This window comes from Oryza sativa, chromosome 3 (genome assembly GCF_034140825.1).
Source record: "Oryza sativa Japonica Group chromosome 3, ASM3414082v1".
In the NCBI taxonomy this organism is placed as follows: domain Eukaryota; kingdom Viridiplantae; phylum Streptophyta; class Magnoliopsida; order Poales; family Poaceae; genus Oryza; species Oryza sativa.
The window spans coordinates 30,748,685-30,761,392 of NC_089037.1; the positions used below are offsets into that span (position 1 = coordinate 30,748,685).

The 12,708-nt window shown below is 41.4% G+C and overlaps 1 pseudogene across 1 annotated transcript; it reads left to right on the forward strand.

Moving 5' to 3' along the window:
- The first annotated feature begins 3,590 nt into the window (after positions 1-3,590).
- LOC4333997 (serine carboxypeptidase-like 2) lies at positions 3,591-8,137 on the forward strand (annotated as a pseudogene). Its single transcript, XR_001544742.3, has 14 exons — positions 3,591-3,909; positions 4,253-4,398; positions 4,566-4,642; positions 4,726-4,848; positions 4,955-5,057; positions 5,333-5,373; positions 5,463-5,570; positions 5,646-5,726; positions 5,808-5,960; positions 6,927-6,998; positions 7,204-7,325; positions 7,430-7,543; positions 7,653-7,698; positions 7,840-8,137. The product of XR_001544742.3 is annotated as a serine carboxypeptidase-like 2 (transcript).
- The last annotated feature ends 4,571 nt before the right edge of the window (positions 8,138-12,708 follow it).

A 12,708-nucleotide genomic window follows, 5' to 3' on the forward strand; every position in this document is an offset into this window, starting at 1 on the left:
ATACTACCCCGTCGTCGACTACATGTTTGTTTTCGTGCCACCATGTCAACAACGGCTAGATAAGTTATCCCAAATATTATACTTATATGATTCAGATGAATAAAGAGCAACACCAGTTTCGGCTAACAGGAGTATGGCTATTAGGGTCCAAACCTGTATAAAAATCATTGTCTCCATCTCTTTTATCTCAATCTCGCATATACCCTGGTATCATCTAGACAAAATACATTCTTGAGCAACCCTTCGGATCCAGTCGATCGTAAACTTCAATGCATATGTACGGCATTCAATCCTCTCTCTTTTTTTCTTTTTTCTTTTTTTTTTGAGAAATGGCATTCAATCCTTTGAGAACGAAAATAAACAGACCAGAAGGTGACAGATCAAATTGGCCAATTGGCTGTAGTCACTTTACTCCTTTGACTAGCCAATTGTAACAATGAAGGAGTACTTATGATTTTGGTCCCTCCTGCCTACCAATTAATCCTTTGACCCCCAACTAAGCAACAACTTATTATGATTTTGGTCCCTCCTACCTACCAAGCCACGACGATATATTGATTTTAACAGGTGAATTAACAGATAATTAAATCTTTGTTTAGGAAAAGAGCAACATATATACTATGTTTAGGAAAATCAACAACGAGAGTGACCTCGGTGGAAGGCTTGATCTATATACTACCTCCATTATATCTTTTCTTTAGTATTATAAAAAATGAAAATGTTTCTGCAGCTCATAATTTTTGTTTGTCACCTTATTCTGATGCGATGTCGTTGTACGAATATGTGGGAGTTTGGTCCATTTCATCCATATAATTATGTCCAATCTAATCGTATTAGTTGCAGATTAGGCTATACAGCCATACAGAGATAGGGACGTATATTTTCTGGCATGCTTGCTTCTTTGGTTATAAAGAGATACGGATTCAGTACATGGCTAATTTGTGTATGTCTGTTTGATTAGGATTCCGGCCAAATGATTCAATAATTGAGACTCAGATTTAGTACATGGCTAATTTTTTTATATTTGTTTGATTAGATTCACAGGAAGCTAATTTTATCCATTCTCTAGCTCTACTATTATGAAAATTGAAAATTGAAGATGTTTCTACCCAAAATTTTGATACGTCACTCTATTCGAATAAATATGTTGTCGGTCTATGAGAACGTGAGTCTGGTCTGTTTCATCCCATGTAATTATCTACAATCTAATTGGATCACGCATTAATTGCAGATTAGACTATACAACCATCACTACTAGAAGTAAGGTTTTTTTTTGCAGGCGGCCTAAAATAATTTTTCTAGGCGGGGAAAAGACCGCCTCTAGGCAAAGGCCTACGGAAATAGATGATTTTCGTATGTGTCCTAGCGGTAGATTCACCCGCCTGCGAAAAACATTACAGCGAATAAAAAAAATGGCGCTGTCGCCGGCCTCCCCCTCCGGCCGACGGCTCTCCTCCTCCGTCCGCCAACCTCCCCCATAGCCGGCATCGTCGTCGTCGTCACATCTCGGCGCCGTCATCGTCGAGGCAATCGTCATCCCCACATCGCCGCCTCTCGTCCTTCGTCCTTCGACTTCCCCATAGGCCGCGGCAGTGTCGTCGTCGCCGCGCGTCGCCGGGAGAGGGGAGAGCCGAGCCATCGTATCTCCTCCTCCGTCCACCCCTCCCACAGGCAGCGTCGTCGTTGTCGTCGTCGACACACGTCGCCAGGAGAGGAAGGAGCCGAGCCGCCGCCTCTCCTCCTCGTCGACGTTGCCTCCCCTCCCCTCCCCGAGACCGGCCAGCGGCGGATCTGCATGCCCGGGGTGAGCCAGCGGCGGATCCACAGGCGGCGTCATCGTCGTCGTCGCGGCGGCAGGACACAGGCGTAGGCGCCGTCGTCGTCGTGCGTCGTGGCCGGCGGCGGAGGTGGCAAGGAGGCGCGGTGGAGGTAGCGAGGAGGGGAACCGGGGGCATAGACGGCGAGGAGGGAGCCGTGGGAGGGGCGCCCGCGCGCGGCTTGCTGCTCGTGGAGAGAGAGAGAGGGGGAGGGAAATGAGTGGTGGAGAGGATAAGGATGGTGGAGGAGAAGATAAGGGTGAGACTTAGATTTTTTTTTCTGGTGGCATGATTTTTTTAGGCGAACCAGTTAAGGTTCTGCCTGCAAAAATCATATTTTTTTAATAAAGGTATTTTCGCACGCGGACCTCTTAAATGGTCTTCTTGGAAAAATTGATTTTCGCAGACGGACGGCGAGCTCCACACCGGTTTACATTTTCATAAGCGGACATTTGGCTCGAATGGTCTTATCCGCCTAGGGAAAAAACCCAAGTCTGTGAAAATACTTTTTCTAGTAGTAAAAAGATATGTACGTATATTTGTTGGCATAGCCATATCCGCCTAGGGAAAAAACCCACGTCTGTGAAAATACTTTTTCTAGTAGTAAAAAGATATGTACGTATATTTGTTGGCATGCTTGCTCCTTTGGTTATAAAGAGATATGGATTCAGTACATGCCTAATTTACGTATAAATATGTTTGCTTACAATTCGAAATGATTCAATAATGATTGATTCGGATTTAGTACATGGCAAATTTACATATATGTGTTTGATTAGATTCAAAGAAGTCTAATTTACTCTTGTCTATCTCTATCTCCATCTCTTCAATTTTCTACTATTATAAAAAATAAAGGTGTTTCTACCGGTACTTTGCTACCTTATACGTTTGAGTTGGTTTTTACATTTGTTTGCTCGAGTCATATATGTCGTCGACCATCGTTTGGTCCATTCATCCATCGTCCAGCAATCAGCATACGTCCGTCTCCGAGTCAATTGATTTTTGTGTTTGCCACCGCAGCCCACGAAGACGCAGTACTATACTAGACCACCAGCAAATGCATGCAGTCAAGGGATTAATTACAGGACCTCTAATTTGTACACAGTGATGTATATTCGATTCTATGCCAGGACTCGTCCAGGAGCCAGGATGAGACCCTTACATGTATATTTGTGTTTGATCAACAAGGGGATCAACATAGTAGAATTAATTGTATAATCAAAATTTTAATTGAAAAATATTATTAATAATGGTTGGAGTTATTTCAAATTATAAAAAATAATTAAGGAATTTCTTCACTACCTACCTATAGGAAAATCTTAGCATTTTCATTTTTTTCATTCATAATCGGTCACAACACGGGATCGAGATTTTTGCATCTTGGGGTGAATTTTGATATATGAGAATGTGAACGAATTTTGCACAAGGAAAGACTGATTAAAAATAAGTAATTCAAAAGGGGAAATTGAATTTGCTTTCAAAATTTCGAATTGAGTTTGAAGAATTTTTTAAAAAAGTTCAAAGTGCGAATCTAATGTTTATCAAACTTTTAGTTTGTCCCGATGTTGATTTTTCACATAATATTTGACCATTCATCTTATTCAAAAGTTTAGCGTAAATATGTAAAAATATAACTCATGGTTAGAGTTTCTTTAATAATGTCATAACAAAATAAATAGAATTTATAATTTCTTCTAATAAAACGAATAGTTAAACCTCACGCTAAAACTCAACACCATCGTATATTAAAAAAAAGGGGAGTGTTTTAGCATCATTACTTTTTGCCCATGGCCTCTTGCCATGCATTCATTGGCTTGTCGAAGCTACAAGAGCACTAGCAGAGCAACAAGAGGAAGCCTGCAGCCACGCTCCTCCTGGATCTCCTCACGATGGGTTCGCATCGTCACCGCAGCGCAGGGCAATGCAGCCTCGTGCAGCCGCCACGCCTCATCACCTGCCTTCTCCTACTGCTGCTTCTGCTTCTGTCGCCACCGGCGCTCCCGTGCTCGGCGTCGTCGTCGTCGTCGTCGTCGTCGGTGATCACTCACCTCCCGGGATTCCATGGTCGCCTGCCGTTCTACCTCGAGACTGGGTAAGCACCACTCACCGAGGGCCTGTTTGGGGAGCTTTAGATTTTGAGAAGCAGCCGTTTAGCAGCTAGCTTCTGAGAATCTGGAAAAGCTATGAAACCCAGCTTCTCCAGCTTCTGGCTTCTTAGTTCATTTTTCAGAATCTGTAACCACAGATTCTCAGAAGCTGTGGACTGTTTGGGGCAGCTTCTAGCAGAAGCAGCTTTTGGGAAAAGCTGCAGCTGGGACAAGCTCCACCAAACAGGGCCCGAGAGTCCCATTTTTCTTCAACTGTTACATACTATACGAGCATAAATTCATCATGTAAGAATTGGGTACATATGCACGTACATGTGTACACTGTAGATATATTGGTATCGAGGAGAAGACTGGCACTGAGCTCTTCTACTACTTCGTTGAATCAGAGACGAACCCTGACACGGACCCTTTGGTATTGTGGCTGGTGGGTGGGCCCCGTTGTTCGGCCTTCTCTGGCTTAGCCTACGAAGTAGGTTAGTAGTCCAATGATTATCCAAACCTTTTTATTTAAGAAAATAATCACCCAACCTAACTGTATTGTTCTTGTAAAAAGGGACTATTGTGGTGAATATTAATTATTCGTTCGTGTTAGAATTACGCATATAAATACTTAATTTCCATTGGTGATGATTTTATACAGGTCCTTTGAATTTTGTGTTGGAAGCTTATAATGGTAGTTTGCCAAGATTGGTTTATAATCAGTATTCATGGACACAGGTGATATATATCATTCTCCCAAACCCTCGTGAACTTCCTTTCTACCTCGCTTTTACTTAGTAATTTGTGGTTCAAATTATCAGATGGCAAGCATAATTTTTTTGGATAGTCCTGTCGGTTCTGGTTTCTCATACGCACGTGATTCCAATGGTTACGATGTTGGGGATATATCATCTTCTTTACAAGTGGTCACATTTATGAAGGAGGTGACTAGAAGCAAATTTCATATCCTAGTATATTAAGAATGAAAGAACACTATGTATTTGTATTCTAGTTTATTACTTAATTATCATCTTGTGCATATTAATGTAGTGGCTCAATGATCACCCACGCTACCGCTCACATAATTTCTATGTTGGTGGAGCCTCATATGCTGGAAAGGTGGTTCCAGTTATCGTGCAATACATTTCAGAAGGTAATCAACGATACACTTAACATACTATAAAACGAATTAGATGATAATCTAATTTGCAGTTATAACCATATGTTTTAGAACCTTTGTTGTGTTCTTTCAAATATGTACAAAATTGTTAAAAGTTTCAAACTAATCTCAGAAGTCAAATAATGCCGCACGGGAGTGACAAATCCCACCATATTTTTAACTGTTCAACTTGTTCACATGCCAATAATGATTGTGGTACTCTTTTTAGCTAGTCTCTTACCTTGTCTTAATTTCTTCCTACTCACCAGCAATTGAAGAACAAAGGCAACGACCATTGATTGATCTTAAGGCATGCCATTTTTATCTCTCAAACAGTTTATAAAAATTTCGATAATGCAGCATCATGTCTCTTACTATTTCTTGTAAATACAAAATCAGTTACAGGGATATATAGTTGGCAACCCCATAACAGGTTCGAAATTCGATAAAAATTTCCATGTTCCCTATTCTCATGGCGTTGGAATTATATCTGATCAATTATATGAGGTAACATCAAATCCATACACTCAATTTGAGTGGGGTGATACTATTGCATAACATTTTCCTATTCCTCTTTTGAAGGCTGCGGTAACGCATTGCAAAGGAGATTTTGTGAACCCAACAAACCAATTGTGTGCTAACGTCGTATATACTATTAATAAAGTAAGATTATTGCACTGTACTAATTTGTATGTTTACTAATATTCATCTAGTATTATCTTACTGCACAAATCCCATGTGTAGCTCATGTCTGAAGTTTCGGATGGAAATATCTTGGAGGATAAATGTGTTAAAGCTGCACCAAAACCTACAATAGATGTTTCAGCAAGCAGGGCACTGCTGGAAGAATACAGCCGGCTAAGCAAGCCACCTATTCGACCTTCTATGGATTGCGCTGTAAGTCCTTACTATCCATGGGTCCATTGTGTTAATTTGATTGAAGAATGTAGAATTTTCTAAGAAATAGATTTGAGTTTTGATCTCGCTAACACCTAGCCTAAACAAGATCACCAATTCTATTGTGGAATAAAGTGATAGAACTGATCACGGTTAGATAAAGCCATGAATGTCATATGGTCACAATCATTTTCATCTACTCTGCTGTTGGTGTAGGCGAGGCAGGAGACTGGCTTGATGCCAAAGGCGTCGGTGTCTCACTGTAGATGGCTATGGGCATCGTTGTCCTTTTTAACCCACCTTCTCCAATGGCCTTGATCGGTCCTTTGGGTCCCTTCCAGTGCCTCTAAGGATCGAAGGATAGGTTTAGGATTTTTGGTGGAGGACTAAGGCTGTGTTCTTAGGTGCTCACCTCTAACACGGAAAACGGAGCAATGGATTAATGCGTGATTAATTAATTGTTAGCTTAAAAACTTCAAAAATGGATTAATATGATTTTTTAAAAAAACTTTTCTATATAATTTTTTTTTGCAAAACACGCACCGTTTAGTAGTTTGAATAGTGTGCGCGCAATAAACCAGAGAATGAGGTTGGAAACTTAGACTTAAGAACACAACCTAAGGGTACGAGAGATCGTCGTTCATTATACGAGGCCATTCCCTTCTTCAGATATGACATTGGCGGGACTCAGCCTGTCAAATAGAAAGCACAAGCATCTCCAATCATGGTGTAGTCCCTTTAGGAAGGTGTGAGAGACGTGCAGGGTAGACCATGTCCTCTCAAGACTCTGCCCCTGTCGTAGGAGCGTGTGTTCGTAGGTGGATCAGGCCCTTCATGCAGGTCATGGCTTGGTTAGCCAAGATAAACTGATATTAGACGTAAGATTGTGTAGATACATTACATTGCAGTGTTCACCTTCCTCTTTTTGTAATGTTAATTTGCTTATCATTTCTTTCTTGAATTCAGTCATATGGTTACTACCTATCATACTGCTGGATGAATGACAATACGACTAGAGATGCTCTTAAGATCAAGAAGGTAACCATATGATATGTTCTGCATTTACAAGCATGGGCATATATAGGGGCTTTTCTTATAGAAAAATGATTTTCAAATCGGCAACATCATAACCGTTGCGGGTAAAGAAGATGATATATCCCCAACATAAGAGCATGATTTTGTTAACTAATTAGGTCGCTAAGTAAGTATGACTGATGCACTAATTGTACAAATATGGCTACAGGGAACCATTGGTGAGTGGTTAAGATGAAATAGAGGTGTATTTCCCTATGCTAAAGACATCCCAAACGCCTTGGATTACCATTTTAATCTCACCACAAGAGGTTACCGAGCACTTGTGATGAGGTGAAAGCATCAAAGGAGAAAATTCAGTTATCTGCATCATTCATACATGATGAACATTATTCTGCATCTTAAAATCATAATGATATGTTCATCTGTGAGTGCAGCGGTGACCATGATCTCAAGGTGCCATTTTTGAGCACTCAGGCATGGATAAGATCCTTTAACTTCTTCATAGTTGATGACTGGAGAGCATGGCATGTGGATGGCCAAGCTGCTGGGTTAAGCCATCTAATTCTTTTTTCACATACTCTCAGTTGATGTTATTTTTCATGTTTGCCTGATCTAATGAGGATTATGCATTGCTTTTCTTTTCCTTCTTTTTTGCAGATTCACAATTACGTATGCCAACAACTTGACCTTTGCCACAGTAAAGGTGATTTTATCCTTTAATGTTCTTTCGATTGATCTTTTCTAGTTGATGGATCCTATTTGTGTGCATATAGTGTCCACCCCTTTAGATACATAAGTGACATAAATGAAGAGTTGTGGATGATTCATTTGGTTGGTTGTGCAGGGTGGTTCCCATGTCGCTACAGTAAACAGGCCTAAATAATCTTTCGCCATGGGGAAACGGTGGCTAGCCAATAAGCCTCTATGATGTTGCCAGCTCCTATTTGTCAGAAATGTTTGCAGGGTTTTAACTCAACCATGTGTCTGCTGTCCAAGTGCCATGGTTCTCGAAAAAATACTATTTGTAATGGAGCCCATATAAATAGTGTTCTCTTCTGCCGAAAGGCAGGTTTCACTTAAAGTGAAATGGAAAACACAATAGTTATATATTAATTTCTCTCGAAAAAATTTGATCCCTACTACACATCCATTGGGTTCTATTTATAGGTTTACAAAAATAGTGTTCTCTTCTGCCGAAAGACAGGTTTCACTTAAAGTGAAGTGGAAAGCACAATAGTTGTATATTAACTTCTCTCGAAAAAATGTGTTCCCTATTGCACATCCATTGGGTTCTATTTATAGGTTTACAACTCTAGGATATAGTAGGCTAGTGATTTCACATAACCGTCCTCATGGCTGGGACTCATTTGACCCATCTGACTGGTCCATGGGCCTCACTGGGCTGCAATCACACCACTTGTTGGTCCTCTCTTTATTTTGGTATACTGAGGCCGGCCGTGCTTTGTCGTCCTTTCGCTTTGCTTCACCACCGGCTTGCTTCGCCATGCCTTGCCTCACGCTACCAGGTCTTTGCCTTTTGGTGCTTCGCTCCGTTGTTCCACCTTGCTTCTTGTCGCCTAGTCTTCACCTTGCACCACTTTGTTAGGCTCTAATGTTGCTTCGGCATGTCGGTCGAAGGCCCATAGCTTACCTCCAACAAATAGATAAAAAAATAAGAGTAGAGTGCTTGTGTTATTTTGGTCTCGATGCTCTCAAAATGTAGTTATATGTCTCTATACTTGTCAAGTGTGTCATGCTGGTCTCAAATTGTGTTGATAATCCTATGTAGTGTTGACGTGACATGCCCATTCATGTTAATGTGTCATCTTCAATAACTCTACACTAACTAGCAACTAGGTCATTTTTTTCTTTTTTTTCCTTCTTACTTTTTCCCCTTTTTCTCTCCCCTTTCCTCTTTCTTTTCTTCGAGACGTTGCCAATATTGCTTTCTCTTCTTCTACCTTTGACTAAATCTTTGCCTCGAGGCGGCGCCAAGCTACTCTTCCTCCCTCACCCCTTACCCATGGAGGCCCTTGTCGACGAGAGGGATGATGGACTAGCGAGTCCCTTATGCCTCCTAGCTCAATCTCTGGCTCCTCTATATCCTACCAGCGAGCCTACGTCCACACAACATGCTCCTTCCTACCGCTCCGCGCCATTCCCGCTCCCCACCCTCCACTCCTTCTCTACTTTTGCACCACCGCCCTCCACTGCCACCACGCCTTCTCTTCCACTCCCCCGTTGACCCTCCTTTCTTCTTCCCCATCTCCCGCCGCAAGCTTGAAGCTCACCTCGATAAAAGCATCACCCATGTTCTAGGACCGCATCATCCAGAGGAGCTCCTCCTCCTCATTTAGCCAGCATCCATGCTCTCCTACTCACATCCGTCGACCTCCAGCTTCCTTGATCCCCTTTGTCCCAAAGGGGTTATAAGCAACAACCACAAGAGTGGCGGCAGGCCAGCGACATGGAGGCCATGGCGAGAAGCAATTCAACCGTAGCTATCCTCTCTAGGGTTCAAAATTCCAGAATGAAATTCTAAAATTTCGAAAATTTCGGTTATTGAACCCCCTGATATGATATTATTTTTTCTGAAATTTTTAATTTTTTTGTGAATTTGGCAATATTAGTTTAAACTTATAGACTTACTACCTAAAGCGTAGCGCTTGGATTAGTAAAGAAAATCGCTTCTTTCTACACCCAGCGATCCCACCAACTAACACCACCCTGTCCTCCTCCATTGTTGCGTTCCGAGTAGTAATTCTTTTACAACCTCATCTTGTAAAGTATATGCTACTTTTACTGTAATCAACCAACCGCTTTCTCTCTCCCACTTCATCCCCCCCCAATTTTCTTGGATCTACTACTTCTAGGGTCTCTTTTTTTTCGCTTATGCTTATGCTTATCAGCCAAAATTTGAATTTTCAACCTTAAATTTAGATCTGATTTTGAGATTTTTTCATCGAAGTTTATTTTTCAGCCTTTGCTTTTAGATTGCTAAGAACACGTATATAAAAGTTTTATTCACAAATTATTTTTCGTTTGCAAATATGCCGTCTCGCTTATTCCACGAAGAAGCGATGGCTCCGCATCCGCTAGTATCCATCCACCGTCACAGCCCGTTGATCGATGATGCATCTTGGTGATGATGGCGGTTGGCGCCGGTGACCGGCAAGCAGTGCACGCCAAAGAGGAGAGCCACTGACCGGTGAGGTGGACTGGAGCTAGAGAGCTCGCGCCAAGCGATCTCCTCTCCGTGCCGCTCCTCCTATTGCACCTAAAAAGTGCTTTGTTAAAAAAAAACACATCCCTAAAAATGACAAGTGGTGTTATAGCGCTCGCTAGAAGGCAACTCGACCCTTTTTTAATTGAAGGGAGAATCATACAGGACCACCTCAAACTAGCTAAATAACGAAGGCCCATAAGGGGTATAGTTGTCTCCAGAGAAATGAGCTGGAAGCCTGGAACCATGGCTTCCTTTTTTTTAAGAAAACTGACACAAGGTTACTTTCGTGATAGCTGAATACTTCGAGAAAGGCCATACAGCGAGGTTAATATAGCCAAATTAGATAAAATGGTGCCATATTAATGACTTACAATGACCGGTGAACCTTTCGTTGCAAGCTGCCGTCAGGTGAGGTGAGGAGGTGGCATATTCTCGGCGTCGCGCGGCTGGAGGGTGAGGATGGGTGGGAGGTCGTCTGGCGACCCCTACTCAGTGGCCGCTGCTCGTGCTGTCGATCGGGGCCCTCTTCGCTGCCTCCGTGCGCTGGCCACACCTGCTTCCTCAGCCATGAAAGCGTGTATTTTTTTTCTTTTTTATTTCGTGCAGTGTGGTGTGATCCAATGTACAGTAAAGCATTTATCTCTTGATATATTTTTTGTGTAAAATAATTACTGCATTGAAAGGAAGACAGACTAGAGAACTCATCAGAGTAAATATATTATCTCTGGGACTGCTGAGAGATCTGTGTTGCAGAACGGAGTAAATATGTTACCTCCTGGGGACCAATAAAAAAATGTTGTAAGGAATAGAGTAAGAGAATTACTCCCTCCGTTTCATAACGTAAGACTTTCTAGAATTGCCCAGATACACATATATGTTAATGAATCTAAACACATGCATATGTCTAGAATCATTAACATTTAAATGAATATAGGCAATACTAGAAAGTCTTACGTTGTAAAACGGATGAAGTACTTAGTATTTGCTCACAGTGTGGGATTAGAGTTATAGAAAAATTACTAATCATGTTGTAATTTTTTTTATTCTAGGTACGTGGTGGGGCTTGTGTTTCAAATTTTTACTTTTTACCACATTTAAAATGGGAGGTAGGGGAGCCCAAGAAAAAGGGAAGGAGCGAGGGAGCGGAACCGAAAAACGGAGAATCCGGAGAAATTTTCCGAGCACGGCGTGTGTTAGCTCTACCGTCAAATTTGATCAAATTTTGTCAAAAATTCAAATAATTTCGGACGGAAATTTAGGCACCCTGATAAAAATGGAGAAAACGAAATGTTAAACCCGCATTCTTGCCAGCGGCTGTGCTCACTGCCGTCTCTTAGCCCTCGGTGTTAGTGCCGCTAGGAGCTCAAGCTCGGTGAGGTGGTCACCAACTGCGGATTCTTGTAGTGAAAAAGGACGAAAAGAGAAGAAAAATATAGGGAAAAGAAGAAAAAAGAAAAATATTTTTTGTAAGTGGGACCCACTTGTCAGTTAGTGTAGAATAATATTATTGACGATGCCATGTCACACACATAGGGTTCCAAAGGGGTTGTAACTATTTGGCGCTTACATCTGCATTTTGAGCGTGTGAGAATCTAGGTGACATAGACGGATAAGTTTAGAGACCGAACGTGCAATTTACTTAAAAATTAAAATGCGCAAAGATGGTATAGACAATGTAATGTGATTTTTTGTCGTAAAGAAAATTACTATAGACCCTGCACTGCCAACACATATATCGTTTATCACTAAAATAATAATAAGTCGTAAATACGAGCAGACTGACACATCTCAGGTAAGCCCACGATCGAGAAGTAGGTGGTGCGGTCTGTGCGCGGCATGGGCCTACATGGTGAGGCAAGCAGTCTGGGAGAGGAGTGGGCTAGCTCTGCGATTAGCAAGGATATGGGCTGCGGAAGGATGGGCGACGGGATTACAAAATCTGAATATTGGTGATGGTTCACTATTCAACATAATCGAAAGGGGTGTTCCAGGGGTGTAAAGTTTTGGCGTGTCACATCAGATATTATATAGGGTGTCATATGGGGTGTTCGACCACTAATAAAAAAACTAATTACAGAATCCGTCAGTAAACCGCAAGACGAATTTATTAAGCCTAATTAATATGTTATTAGCAAATGCTTACTGTAGCACCACGTTGTCAAATCATAGAGCAATTAAGCTTAAAAGATTCGTCTCACAAATTAGTCACAACCTGTGCAATTAATTTTTTAGCCTATATTTAATACTTTATGCATGTGTTCAAACGTTCGATGTGATCGGGTGAAAAATTTTGGGGTGAGATATAAATAGGGTCGAAGTTCAGTTTCTCACGGAATCCAGTGCTTTTCAAATTTTCTACTATTTTCTGCTGTCAAACCAGATCATTTTGTAGAAGAAACAAAGTTACGCAAAAAAAATTAGAAGCTTCTTTGCAGCAACCTACAATGTAGATACAGGGTTATCTTTTACATAAACTTTTGTTTTTCT